This window comes from Adiantum capillus-veneris, chromosome 12 (assembly GCF_014529385.1).
Source record: "Adiantum capillus-veneris isolate H3 chromosome 12, ASM1452938v2, whole genome shotgun sequence".
Lineage (NCBI taxonomy): Eukaryota > Viridiplantae > Streptophyta > Polypodiopsida > Polypodiales > Pteridaceae > Adiantum > Adiantum capillus-veneris.
In genome coordinates this window covers 114,627,803-114,643,028 of record NC_140942.1, presented here as the reverse complement: position 1 = coordinate 114,643,028, position 15,226 = coordinate 114,627,803, and positions in this window count along the sequence as shown.

The window sequence follows — 15,226 nt, the reverse complement described above, 5'->3', positions numbered from 1 at the left end:
TAGTATTTAACATTAGATGACGCCAAATTGAGGGCCAAACTTCATGAGACTGACCCCCCCCCCTCAGAATTCTCGTCGTTACCTTTACAACAAAGAGAAGTTTGATTATACATAGGATTGTGGGAGCTAAGATCTCTCTGACTCAAGTAACTTAGCGACTTCATTTATCATCATATTTTGTTCTCCTCTTCATCAATACAAGTACATTGCAAAGAGAAGGAGTAGAATCCATAGGGCTTTTGTTATGAGCTTAACAAGAAAAATCTCCATAGCATAGTAGTATTACAAGTAGTAAATATTCTTGAAATTTTTTATGGTCTCTGTTAATCTTATCATATGACCTCTGTAATCCCCTAACTAGCTTTTGACCTCTTCTATAGCGTAGTAGTATATACAACTAGTAAATATTCATGAAATTTTTTATGGTCACTGTTAATCTTATCATATGACCTCTATAATCTCCTAGCTAGCTTTTGACCTCTTCTATAAAGTTATAGAGCCTGAAAAGAGCCAAATTTTGATAAAAACTTTTATAAATGTAACTGTGTATGACTGATTTAGTGAAGACTACTTTTTTCTCCTTTTCAAAAATAGTAACTTTAAATCTCTAAGAGGAGATAGAAAAGTTCAAACTATGGGAGTATGAACATGGCAATTTAGCTTCTTTTTAGATTTTTGAAGAGGCAAATGAACGTTCTATGCCCTCATGCCCACGTACATGTCCTTGTACCCACTTTGCCTCTTGTTCCCACCCACCATAAATCATATTTTGTCGTTTTGGATCGATTGGGAACTCTTTTGAGTTGTGTAAAATTCTTATGAGATCTTAGGAAAGTTTTTCATGCACTTATAAAGTGGCATTAAATCTCATGGCACTTCTTTAGCCATGAAGACACTTCCTTACATGCCTCATTGTCCTTCAACTTGTGCTTTCTATTTCTAGTACAATCGATTTAGAGAGAGAATAGCCATGATAAAACCTAAAATACATTAGAATTACATTTTGATGATAACCCCTCCCTTGAAATCGTAGTTGTCCTGGACTATGCACGGATCAAGTTGAAGGTAGCTTGTGTTTGCTTGAGATGCACATTAAAGAGAGACTACTTTTCACTTTGCAAAACTTTGTCTTTGTGCTTAAAGATAGTCTCAAGTTGTAAAAGATCCTTTTATTAATCAATCTATAGAGAATCCTCTTCAATAGAAAATATTTTTTTGCGACGAGCATTTTTCTACGAGCGTTTTTTTGGAATCCGACGAGCAGATTTCAAAAAGATACTTTCTCTTTCTCAACCCTTGATAGTTGAGGATCCGCTCTTTTTTTTATCTTCTCATTTTTCCTCTCTCTCTCTCTCTCTCTCTCTCTCTCTCTCTCTCTCTCAATTTTTCTCTTGGCAAACACATCTCGATCAAACATCCATCGTTTACAAATCTCCCTTTTTTTTTGCTTTTCTCATGTACACTCATACAAGCACATAAATAGATTCGAATTAGTACACACACACACACACTCTTTCAAGCATCATAATTTATGTTGAGCAACAAGTTCAACCACCAACTAGATAAATGCTACACCCGAATTCTTTCTGACTCACTCGTACTCTCTCTCTCTCTCTCTCTCTCTCTCTCTCTCTCTCTCTCTCTCTCTCTCTCTAAATTTTTCCCTTGGTGAACACATCTTGATCAAACATCCATCGTTTACAAATCTCCCTCTTTTTTTTCTCTCTCTCCCTCTCTCTCTCTCTCTCTCTCTCTCTCTCACACACACACACACACACACACTCACACACACACACACATTTCTTTCCTTGGCAAGTATACACGCACCAAGGACCAAAACACACTCGAATCATTAAACACATACACAATCTTTCAAATATTTACACAACTCAATTAGAGATTGTGAACCTGTGACCAATAAAGGTCTCTCTCTCCCTTTGTCATTGTCAAAGCTTCCTGTTTTAAACTCTCTCTCTCTCTCTCTCTCTCTCACACACACACACACACACACACACACACACACACACACACACACACAAGGACAAGTATACACCCAAATCATTTAACACCAAGATTAATGTTGACAAGTGGAGAGACATAATGATTTTTAAACCAAAATAATCCAAAACATCTCCGCCAGTGGTCCAATACGAGAAAACCTTATTTGGAATGGGAGACTCCTTTGATTACGATAAAGTTATCCTTCAAAACTCAACTTTCTCTTGAGAGAATTAGATATTAACTTAATTATATCTCTAAAGAATCTTACATGCATACTTTATAGAGAGGGAAGAAAAAAGATTTATTTTTTCATTTAACTTGAATACATAATTGAAGAAAAAGTTGTCAGCCTTTCATGAAAAAAATTGTTTTGGAGAAATTACAATGCCTCTTTTGAAAATTAAGATTATTTCCAAAATTTTCAATACTTAATTGCCTTTTATTTATGGCATTTGTCTCTATTAAGTAATTTAGGTAAAAGAAAAAGAGTAACTTAGGTAACATAAATTTTTGTGGGGGTTTAGAGATAAGTGTAGATATCAGTCACCATTTATCATGCATAATATTTAGATAAGTATGATCTCCACGCACCTATGGATAAAGAGAGTGCTTTCTATATTAGCCTGGTACTCTAAAGAACTTGAAAAAAACGAAACTTGAAATAACATCATAGTTAATGGTTAGTAACGTTATTAGTTAACAATAAATATTAATAATTTGTTCTTATAAGTACGAGAAAAGTTTGCTTATGAAAACATGAGTTTAAGCATGAATTAACTTAGAATTTTAAATAACCCAATTATTTAAAATGTACAATAGTATGAAGATGACAATAAACCTTACCTTGGCATATGTATGATAGAGTTTTCTCCTTGCTTTGGGGGATTATTGAAGAAGTGTGTTGATGTAGTCAGGTCTCTCCCTCTTTACCTTCACTTGAAGACCACCAATTGCGCTACTTGGAATGAGATAAAGGAATGAGACAGGGAGATTCAAGCTATTGAAAGCTTAAGGGTTAGGAGAGAAAAGAGGGAGAGTATAATGAGAAGAAGAAGATCAAGTTATAGCAAGCTTGATGATGGTTTTGGCCATGGCTTCTCCTTGAGAGGGACGTGTGTGAAAGTGGCTTAGCTATGGTTTTCCCAAGGTCTTTCTACAATTTACTCTCAAGTTTGCACCTTGAAAAATGAAGGAGAGAAGTGTTGAATGAATAAGAAGCCCTCTTTTTATGGTTAGTTGATAAGAGCCTTCACTCATCTTGATAGCTTATCTTCTTTATAGATAATTTACTTTTACTTATTTTGACAACTTTTCTTCCTTTTCAAAACTTCTTCCAACAAGTTACTTATTCACCTTATTCTCATCTTCTCGCTCTTTTTCCTTATGCTAATTTTCTTGAGATAAAAAGGCTAATTTCTCATGCTTTGGTTTTAGCCCAAAAAGTAATAATAATAATAATAAAAAATTGAGGATAGTTTGGGTAAATTTGGGCTAAAACCAAAGCACCAAAGTTTACTCACGATTGTGTAAAGGCGCCACCTCCACACGTGGCGAAGGAGTCCCGATACCAGAGTCCTGGGACGAGGATAGGGATATGCCTGGAGAAGTATATGTGATTGCTTGAAAGAAAACTATATAAATTTAATAATACTAAAGAAAAAAGGAATGAAAATATTAAAAAAAACAAAAAGGTGGAAATGACTTAATAAATGCACACTTACAAGGGTATGCAACAATTTACACGCTGCTTTCAAATGCTTGAAATGTATTCTTGGTTTGACATGTTTGGAATATTTTTTTGCTAGTATCATAGTACAATCTTAAAAAGGTGCATTCATCAAATGGTTCGGTGGGAGGGTGGATTTCAGAGGGTTCATTTATTGGCCAGAAAGTTGAGCCCAATTTTATGTTGTACATTAAGTCAATTCAAGAACGGGGAAAGGAATTTCAATCTATGAGTGGGGATCAAACTTGGAAAGGAGGGCTTTGTGTAGTTACTAAATACACTCATCTTAGGGGAACACACTAATAGTTGTGCTCGATCATAACCGAGAAAAAAGCGTCAGTGACCTTGAACCAAGGGTGAATTAGAAAACTCCCACCAGTTGACCATGGAAGGTTGAGTTTAAATTTAGTCTGATGACTTTGATTAGAAAGTTTGCATCAGTAAGAAAAAATATTTCAGGATTAAGGGATCCATATGAGAAAAAGTGAATCTTATCACTCCCTTGAGTTGGTATCAAAGAGTAGGAGGATTCCTATCTTGGTGTCGGTCTGAAGTGGGAGGGATTACAGGAATCGTGGTGTATCTACCTGGCCTAGCACATGCTGATGTATGAACATGTTTTTTCTTTAGCTCGATCCAAGCACTCTCAAGAAAATCAAGTACAAGTGCTTGCAAGCCAAAAATAAAATAACATATTGATCTCCTTGTCGGTGAAATCAGATCATGTGCAGTAGGGCTCATCCTTGATGTGCACCTCATACACCTCCACATGTCGGTCTCCTGTGTGGCTTGAAGACTTCATGTACATTTTCTACAATGGATTTTTCTTCAATCCACCTTAGCCTTTTAAACCAAGAGCCAAACCAATTTTCTTTACTGCCTCCTCTAAAATGGAAGTACAAAATTTGACTCACGCCATTTCTTAGTACTGAACCACTTGGTGGAGGAGCTGGCCTTGGATCTATGTTATGATTCACCACATAACAATGAAAAACATAGTTGGGACAGAACCAAAACCATTGCATGAGAAGCCCATTTGGATGTTTTCTATACCCCTCAAAAGGTGGTGTAGGAGTCTCGTTACTACACACCACTATATTTTGTCCACATCTTTTTCCACCAGTAGGGGTGCCACTACATGCTACACGGCTACTTAGAGGAGTTCTTCTAATTTCCCACATACTTTCATTGGCCTTTCAATCCAAAACACAAATCTTTGCATTGTCTTTAAAATTATCACTCCCATCTGCAACCCGTGAATCCCCCTTGAAATTGATCTTCCTATGCCTTTCACGTGATGTACGGTCACGAGTTTTTGCATCGTACTCTGGTCTATGTGTGGATTCATCCTCAACATCAATCATAATCGATGGCCCTCACTTTTGTTGAACGATTTAGTTGTCTCCGTATCTGATTGAATAAATCCAATCCATAGGCAGGGCCAATCGTAGACATTTGCTCCCGTTCCGCTCCTTGCCCATGAAATCTACTTCTGTGGAAAAAAAACATATGTGCAAATCCCTTTTTAGTTGCAATAGGAAACCTACACCAATTTTCTTTTGTTGGCCCAATTTTTATTGCTGCTACGGACCTACAAAACCTGTACTGTAGAATTTAGTTACTTTAAAATAATATGCACAAATAGGAGCAACAAGTAATCATCCTCACCATTTTTCCTCCACTAAGGGGCCCATTGCTTTAGAAAATTTTAGAAATTCTTGCTCGCCAAGTACATGGCAAGAGTCCCCTTCTTGCATCAAAGTCGTCACAATTTCCTTTTCCACACACATTTGTACCTTTCGTACACTCGCATGCATGTCTACACTGAGGACTCATACAACCATTTCTTTGGTTTTCAGTGAGTCTTTTGGATGTACCATCCCTCATGTCATTTTGGTGATTCCCTTAATGTATCAACAATCTGCTCATGCTTTCATCCCTCGGCATGACATAATATATGAAGCAATCATAGGTACGCAAACAAATGGGTGGATGTCCACGATAGTGACAAGTAATCTTGACTCTATGTCCATGACATGCGTTGTGTTCGACTTCCTAAAGGTAGCCAATTTTGGGAAACTTTCATTGAGACGCTTAAGGGCACCTACACAATGGATTTTGCGACACACTCTAGGAAATGCAATGTTTGAGGTTTGCGGTTTGCTCCAGTGGTGTGGATCATACTTATGTTCCATAGCATCCATTGGATGAACCTTCCCTAAGGTCGATGGAAACTCAAACGCCATGTTACCATTGCACATCTTTGGAATTTTCATCACTGATTTGGTTTCCACCAGCTTTGAAAGAAGCTCCGTTGATGTGTTTGGATTTGTCACACTGAGATAAAAAAAGACAAAATACTATTCCTTTTCCTTACCTCGGCAGAGTTTTCCAATGCTTGCTCCCCATAAAGACTTCTTCTCTTGCAACGACATCCGCAGTTGGAGCATCTGTGTTGACGGATATACACGTACCCCCATCAAAAGGGTGCAATCACACTGACATCCATAGAAGAACAAAACATCAATAACGATTCTCTTGTTGATCTCTTTGGATTTGTGGTTGATAGCCACATTTCTTCAGGGTGGATTGGTGCACATGTTGTGCCATATAATCACCTATTGCCTCGAATCCATATTCGATGTTTGGTCAATCCGGCCATTAGAACAAACAATGATCGTGTGTTAGTACTCACGACCTCTATAGCCAAAAGAGGTTCCCAATCCATGATGGATCGTTTCATTGTGTCTGAAGCTTTTCTCGAGCAAGATCTCATATTATTTGATAGATGTGGCACTTGTGGGAGAGAGTTAGGGATGTCGGCTATGTTTGATGACTAAATTAGAGCCATTCCCAAGCTCTTTCACATGGACGAAAAAAATTTCATCTTGTGAGACGATACTCATTGGCTCTAGATGTGGAAAAATTGGGCAGTGCATGAGCGGTTAATGAATTCTTGACCTTGAAGGTTTACAGAATTGTGAAGTTTGACCTTTAGGAGATGGCAAAATTTATGTTAGTGCTTGGCATGATCAACAAGTAAGGTCCTTCACATTACTTTTGGTGACTTGAATTTTGTATTGTTAGTAAAAATTCACATTAAAAAAAGGGTGACACGAGTCCATGTGCCTCACACCACTATCCACGATATCTTCATGATACAAAAATTAGCACTTGCCAACCATAGTCCTTGTTGGACAAGTTCAATGAAGAGGATAGGGCGAAAGCTGAGAGGGCACTTTGTGGTACGGCAATGAAACAATCGAAATGGCTTATACTACCGATGTCTTTGCTAGCACAACTACTGTGGAAGGTAAGTGTAAATTTACCATACACATGCATTAGGTGAGTACATGTTGTTTTGCTTAAAAATCATTTTGTCTTTGCGATGTGCTTTATAGGAGGAGTTTGATGCAATGTATTAGCCTCAAACGCAGAATTTGCCGGCCAAGGGTAGTAGAGAGTACCTTTTGAATGAAGATGATTACTAGGCAAGCTATGATTTGGTGGTAAAGGAGATCAAGAACTTCTTTGTGCGGAAGGGATTGGAGAAAGCGGTCATCGCCAATCCCAAAAATGGCGCAAAATTCTTCAAAAAATGTATTTTATTTGTGGTTTGGAGAGAGAAAGGTTGCAAAATGATCCCCTTCAGAGTGTTCAAGGTTGCACGTGTATGCATTAGTCATGTGGAGTAAGTATTATTCACTTTTGAATGCACTATTTGTTTTTGTTAATTGTCTAAGATGGTATCCAATAAAACATTGCAAGAAATATCATTTGGTTGACATATTGGCCAAGGGTGATGTTTTGATGATGGAGGCATCTATTCTGACTCAAGAGAAGCGATTCTCACAGTGACTGAGAATGCACATTTACTGATGGCAGTTGGAAAGGTGAGCATAGTAACATTATACTACAGGACCATAGCCACACACAAGGCAAAGGAGCAACCATACTTTGCATGTACTGCATGAAACCTACTATAAAGATATTCAACTATAGAGTTTTATTAGGATGCATGCTTCATATTGTGTGTTTTGATTCATGAAGTCGTGATTGTAATTTGTAGATGGTGGTTGGGCATCCTCAAGAAATGTTTACATAGTCCATACCCTGATCATCCTAGTAACACATTGGTGGAGTCCAAGAGAGAGGAGAGTGGGATCTATCCCGAAGATTGGATAGATAAACTCCATGGTAAGGATACATAGAGAGACTATCCATGGTTCTTGGACTATGTGGATGGCGAGTTTCCCAAAAACAAAGCTGAAGAATAAAATTGTAAGTTATCTTTTTCTTGTGCAACTAACATGGTATTTGGTTTGGTATAGTGCCCTCACTATTTTTTTTGGACTTGCGGCATTACACAGGAAGGTTAGGGGGAAGGGCAATAGTGGAAGTGTCACCATCAATCAGCCTCCCGCCAATGCCATTTTTTTTTAGCATGGCCAAGGGACATCCAAGCCCAAAAATTGTAGCTGGTACCCACATGTGGTAAGAAGAGAGGATGACTTGTCATCAAAGAATCTGAGGAGTTTTCAACAGAGCAGCAAGGTGGTGGGTCAGATTATAAGCAGGGTGACTTCGAGCGACACTTGGAATCATGGAGGTCGAGTCCATCTCGTGGTTTGAGACTTGGGGTTTGATGCATACCATATCCATTGCTATTGGGCAAAGCAAGGGCAACCATTTACTTTCAATGAGGTCTTCTGAACCACTTGCTTCCTTTCCACTAGGTAAAAAATGCAACTATATGCCAATGCATTTTGTTTAAATTAAAATGGTTCCCAACGATTGATCACATTTTGGATGTGAGGCAGTTTTGGCTCACTCAGATGCAAAAATGACAGAAATTGAGAGTATTGCAATGGTTTCCATACATCTTGTAGTACTTGCTAATATAGACCATCTCATGGATCCAAAATTCAATCTTGAGTGAGTTTATGACCCTTTGGTATCTAATTCCTATTCTGAAGTTGTTGAGCAGTCATCAATCTTTTGATGCATGGTCTTATGCATTGAAGCAGCCTCCTAGTGATCCATCATTTGGTGGGATCTCTCTCTCACACTGGAAAAATGGATCTTGATTAGCAGCTTGGAGAGATGTGACTTGTGTGGGCAAATCTACTGACACATTGCAAACTTGACGCTAGCATCGGTGGCATTCCCCGATGGAATTCTCTAACAAGCTCGCCACCAGTGTGTTCACCCTAGCTGCAGAGTACTTATTATCAGATGGTGCAGTTGTAGTGGTGTGCCAAGTAGACCACTAGGGACTTGTCACCAAGGAGACTCGCTTGTGCAATTTTTTCCATCTTCATACCATCTTCCTTCGGATGTTTTCACACACATATGTTGTTATAGAGGATTTCATGGATTTAGTAAGTTCTTAGCCATTACTCTACAAGTTTCATGATAGATATTGATGTGTTTTTGTTTTAAACATTAACCATGTAGCACGTTGAGACCTTGTTTCTAGCCATGTTTACACGTAAAATTGAAGGGCTTCCAATTGTTCCATTATATGATTGTCAGGTTGAAGGAGTGGCAACCAATAGTGACGATTTGAATTTGACAACGACATGATCTGAGAGCCCTTAGAAGAGGCGCCATGGACACTAGATGACATTAGAGCACCCTTTCTCGTCATTACCTTTACAACAAAGAGAAGTTTGATTATACATAGGATTGTGGGAGCTAAGATCTCTCTGACTCAAGTAACTTAGCGACTTCATTTATCGTCATATTTTGTTCTCCTCTTCATCAATACAAGTACATTGCAAAGAGAAGGAGTAGAATCCATAGGGCTTTTGTTATGAGCTTAACAAGAAAAATCTCCATAGCATAGTAGTATTACAAGTAGTAAATATTCTTGAAATTTTTTATGGTCTCTGTTAATCTTATCATATGAACTCTGTAATCCCCTAACTAGCGTTTGACCTCTTCTATAGCGTAGTAGTATATACAACTAGTAAATATTCATGAAATTTTTTATGGTCACTGTTAATCTTATCATATGACCTCTATAATCTCCTAGCTAGCTTTTGACCTCTTCTATAAAGTTATAGAGCCTGAAAAGAGCCAAATTTTGATAAAAACTTTTATAAATGTAACTGTGTATGACTGATTTAGTGAAGACTACTTTTTTCTCCTTTTCAAAAATAGTAACTTTAAATCTCTAAGAGGAGATAGAAAAGTTCAAACTATGGGAGTATGAACATGGCAATTTAGCTTCTTTTTAGATTTTTGAAGAGGCAAATGAATGTTCTATGCCCTCATGCCCACGTACATGTCCTTGTACCCACTTTGCCTCTTGTTCCCACCCACCATAAATCATATTTTGTCGTTTTGGATCGATTGGGAACTCTTTTGAGTTGTGTAAAATTCTTATGAGATCTTAGGAAAGTTTTTCATGCACTTATAAAGTGGCATTAAATCTCATGACACTTCTTTAGCCATGAAGACGCTTCCTTACATGCCTCATTGTCCTTCAACTTGTGCTTTCTATTTCTAGTACAATCGATTTAGAGAGAGAATAGCCATGATAAAACCTAAAATACATTAGAATTACATTATGATGATAACCCCTCCCTTGAAATCGTGAGAAGAGTGAGTTCTTTTGCTTAGTAAGGTGAGGAGTTGTTGAGCTCCCTTTATATAGTTATAGTTATCATTGCATTGTCCACTAACATACGCATTATTCTACAGGTGGTTGTTGGATACATTCACAAAGGTTGGCGATGTAGTTTTGGACTGTCTTGTTGGATGCGACGGCTTGGCGATGAAGTGTGCATCTACAACAACATTGCATCAGCATTGAGCAAGATTGCAAATTGTTTTTGACACGTGTTCAACCACATCATTAGCTTCCTAGTGGTCTAGGATCAACTCTTCATTTGGGTGAGGTTCACCTTTAGCACAGTCACAACCAACTCTATTGCCTTTACCATGTCACCAGGAGTCCACGGTGTCATCTGTTCCACCCTCGAGCAGACCACCACCTATGGTACCAGGTTCGCCAAGCCACGATCAACTATTCTATAGACCACTATTTCCCTCACTACCCATGAGGCCCCCATCTGCACGCGCCCCAAAAGCACAACTTTCCAAGAATCTGAAACCCATAATGTATTGATTATTTCATATGTACTTATTCTCTATGTAATGGCACATTCAGACTTGGTCCGTGTTCTTCTCACTACATTTTAATTTTTGCTAAGGATCACTCTCTATTTTTTAATTAGTGAGGTTAGTACATTCGTGATGTTAAATTATCCTTGGTTTCAAGCTAAGTTAACCAAAGATGTTTAATCTTCAAGCGAGTCTTTCTTGAATATTTTATTCTATTTGAAAAGCAAAAGGAGGACACAATGTGAATGTTCGTGAAAGTAAAGTCACTTAGGGTTCTTTATAGATAGCAAAAAATTCTTTAGTTTCATTCATGTGCAAGTTTCTCTGTGTTTTTTTTCACAAGATTCTATTTCAACCTTCTTGCATTCACACATTTACCATGCCAAGGGAAAATTGTGGACAATGCAATTAGTGTGGGCAAGCCGAACAATGCAGGCATGGCCATTGATTTATCAAGACACAGTAGGATTGGGTTGTAAACCCTTAAAATTGACTTGTTGCAAATGATTTGGGTGTATGTATCATTGTTTGGTTGGTGGTTAAACTTGTTGCTCTATGTATATCATGATGTTTGAAAAGAGTGTGTGTGTGCAATGATTTGGGTGTATTTTTGTGCATGTGTATGAGTGTACATGAGTGAGGCAGAAAAGAGGGAGATTTATATGGACAAAGTTGAATTGGATTTTTTTGGATTGTACACCCTTGAAATTGGCTTGTTGCGAATGACTCAGGTGTGTATCATTGTCAAGTTGGTGTTTAACTTGCTGCATGATGTATATCATGATGTTTGAAGAGAGTGTTTGTGCAATGATTTGAGTGTATTTTTGTGCTTGTATATGAGTGTGCACATGCATGAGTGTACATGAGTCATGTCATGCCAAGGGCAACCCTGGGTCAAGGGCCAACTGCCAGTGGGAAGAGAATCTTACGCCAAGAGGCTACAAATAAGGAGGTAGGGAGGAGGCTTCTTTCAGGTAGTTCCCATGGCATCACACTAGTATCAGAGCCAACCTATTTTGGGCAAAAAGGAGGTGTGGTCTTCTAAATCTAATTGAGGCTTGTGTGCATGTACATGCAAAAGGGCCGTGGAGAGGACAAGGAGGAAAGAGCCGCAGAGGGTTGTGGGCATCAACCCTAACGAGGGGGGAAGAGTTGACATCGATCTGCTCAAGAGAGCATGGATAGGACCTCATTGAGATCGCCTTGATGAGTTGGGTAATCCTTGTCACAACAAGCGCCATCTCTTTCGCTCTCCATGCAGCAAATGGACGCGTTGCCATAGCCAGTCAACTTTCCTCTTTTCTCATTGGAACACCCAAGGCCAAGGGCCTTAGGGCAATTAAAAGCGATAAGTGCAAGTGCCCATGGGAGAAAACCCCTTCTCACCATCTCCTTTTGCTTACCTTGGGCCATCGAAGCCACGTATATAGAGCACCATCGATCAACATCTATGGATTGAGGGCACCATATTCGTGTAAATATTCATAAACTACAGTAATCTTGAGTCAATTTGAATCTATTCGATGACGCCTAATTCTGGATTTTTGATATAATCGATAACAAGAAGAATGTACGCCAACCTCTTGAATCACCGATACAAAAGTGTACTACAACCATTAAAACAATGCATTTGTGCGACTTGGCTTGCGGATCAAATACGTTACGGTTTTTTTTTCTACAATTGTTTATGACTTGAAGACGTAATTAGCATGGCTAATTATTGGCATTTGTGGTGCATACTACGGCTACAAGCATATTGATTAAAGGTACTCTTCTTTCTCTTACTATAGCTTCACTTAGCCACTATGGATTTCGACATCAATATGTCTTTTGATTTCGAGCACCATATGCCCGATCTTCCCAATGATGGCTCATAGTCGAATACTCTCACGGAGGGTATCCGTGCAGCTTCAAAAGGACATGACACTTACGAATTGCTTGATATTCAGGAATTTTGAGCACTTCAAGCACACATGTCTATGATGGAAAAGAATTTTGCATCTTTGAATGAAAATTTTAGTAAATTATCCACTTTAATAGTGCAATTTATGCAGCAACAAGCCAAGGGCTCAAAAACCACGTGTGAACATTCGCATGTCAAAACAACCAGCCCAATTTGAGTCCGAAAAAGCATGTATATTTGGCGGCAATGATCCCCCCTTGGGATAGAACAAACCAAGATGTAAAGTGCCACTCAAGTAGCAAAACATCCTCTTGACAGCCTTCCAATGCTTAAACCCTGGGCTATGCATAAATCTACTGACATGTGAGATTGCAAATTGAATATCCAGCCTCATGTTGCATACATAAATAAGACAGCCAACAACAATTTGGTAAAGAGTGACATTAACAGGATCACCATAATAATGAAGACTCAATTTCAAACCTGTTTCCATGAGAGTGGAAATAGGTTTGCAATCCTCAAGTCCAAACTTACATAGCAATGTCTCTATGTGACTTGTCTGACATAAAGCAATACCACCATCACACTGCTTAATCTCTATGCCCAAGTAATGATGCAACAACCACAAATCCTTCATCTTGAAAGTAGCATTCAAATCAGCCTTAAATTCAGCAATATGTCTCTCAGCAAATCATCCACATAGAGAATGACAATGAGAAGTACATCACCCTCACACTTCACATAGAATGTGCTTTTTGTTGAACTGTTACAAAAGCCTTGTTTGACCAAATGAGTGTTACCCTTCTCATACCAAGCACGAGGAGATTGCTTCAACCCATACAAAGCTTTCTTACATTTGCATACTTTATCCTCTTGTTCTTTCTTGACAAAATCGCGAGGCTGCATCATGTAAAATTCTTCAAATATGTCACCATTAAAGAAAGCAGTAACAATGTCTGACTGATGTACATCCCAACCAAAATGAGCTGCCAATGCACATAGAAAACGCACAGTAGTCATACGACAAGTGGGAGAAAAAGTCTCTTCATAATTTATGCCTTTTTGATGTACATAACCCTTTGCAACAAGTCGAGCCTTATAGCGATCAATCTCACCATTCAGTTTGCGTTTCAACTTGTAAACCCACTTCGACGGCCTTTTTTCCAAGAGGCAAATCACATAAAGTCCATGTGTTATTTTTTGTAAGTGCATCATATTCTAATTGCATGGTAGCCATCCATTTTTTTGAATTTTGTGCTTCATCAAAAGAGAGAGGTTCCTCAACATCACATAAGCTAGACATAGCCAAAGCATAACAATATGATGCATAAGATACATGGCGAGAACCTGAACGAGTACGACTAGACAAAGGTGCATCCAATTTACTATCATGCAAAGTATGAACCATCCATTTTGGCATACCTCTAGCCTGCTCATTCTCAGCCCTTTCTTCATTAAGTACATCATGTACATCTACATCAGTAATAGACTGATCTCCAACATTTTCAGAAACCCCCATAGGCTGTACATTTGACTCATTGGAATTTACATTCAAACTTTCACCATTGAAAAGAGGCAACAAAGTGTCATAAATGTCATGTAAGCTTACATTGCTATCTTTAGCACATGTAAATTATTTTTGAATTTTTATTTGCTTTTTAAAAAATATTTTTTTGATTTTTTTGTGCCTTTTTTTAATTTATATTTTTATTTTTTTTAATTTTTTGGGGGGTGTTTAATAAATAAACCCTAACTAAAGAATAAAATAAAAAATAAAATCAGACGAGATTACACACAAAAAAGCAATTAAATTAAAACAAGCTTTGCGTTTTGTCAGCATCAATGACACTAACTGCAAGGCAGATATGGCGGTTTTGCAGAGCACGCACGCTGGCTGGATGATGGGAGCTTGCAACAGAGATGAACGGGGCAAGAGAGGGGGTTAGCTCCCTATGGCGTACATTGGATGAAGAGAGAGAGACCTTCGACACTGACGATTGCATGAGAGAGATAGATAGATAGATTTTATTATCGTCCTCGGAGGTCAAATATGACCTATGGGACCAAAGTTACATGTACTGTAGTATGTGTATGGCTGATGAGTGACTCTCGATGCTCCAAAATTGTGGTGATGAGAGTCGCAATGGAGAGCCCACACTGTGGCTAGGAGAGGAAAGTGTGTAGGTCTAAGTCATGACTGAAAATGTGTGAGAAGCAAGTTCGGATGTGACCAAAAGCTGAGCACTCTAGTAGTGTGTGGTACTCACACTCTCAAACTTGAGAGAGAGAGAGAGAGAGAGAGAGAGAGAGAGAGAGAGAGAGAGATGTCTCATATAATAAGCGCGATTTTCCAACTGGGAGGAGAGAGAGAGAGAGAGAGGGAGTGTAGTGAGAGAGAGATAGTAAGCGTTAATTTTTTCAAGAGAGAAGAGAGAGTGTGGGGAAGAGAGAGGGTGATAACAAGC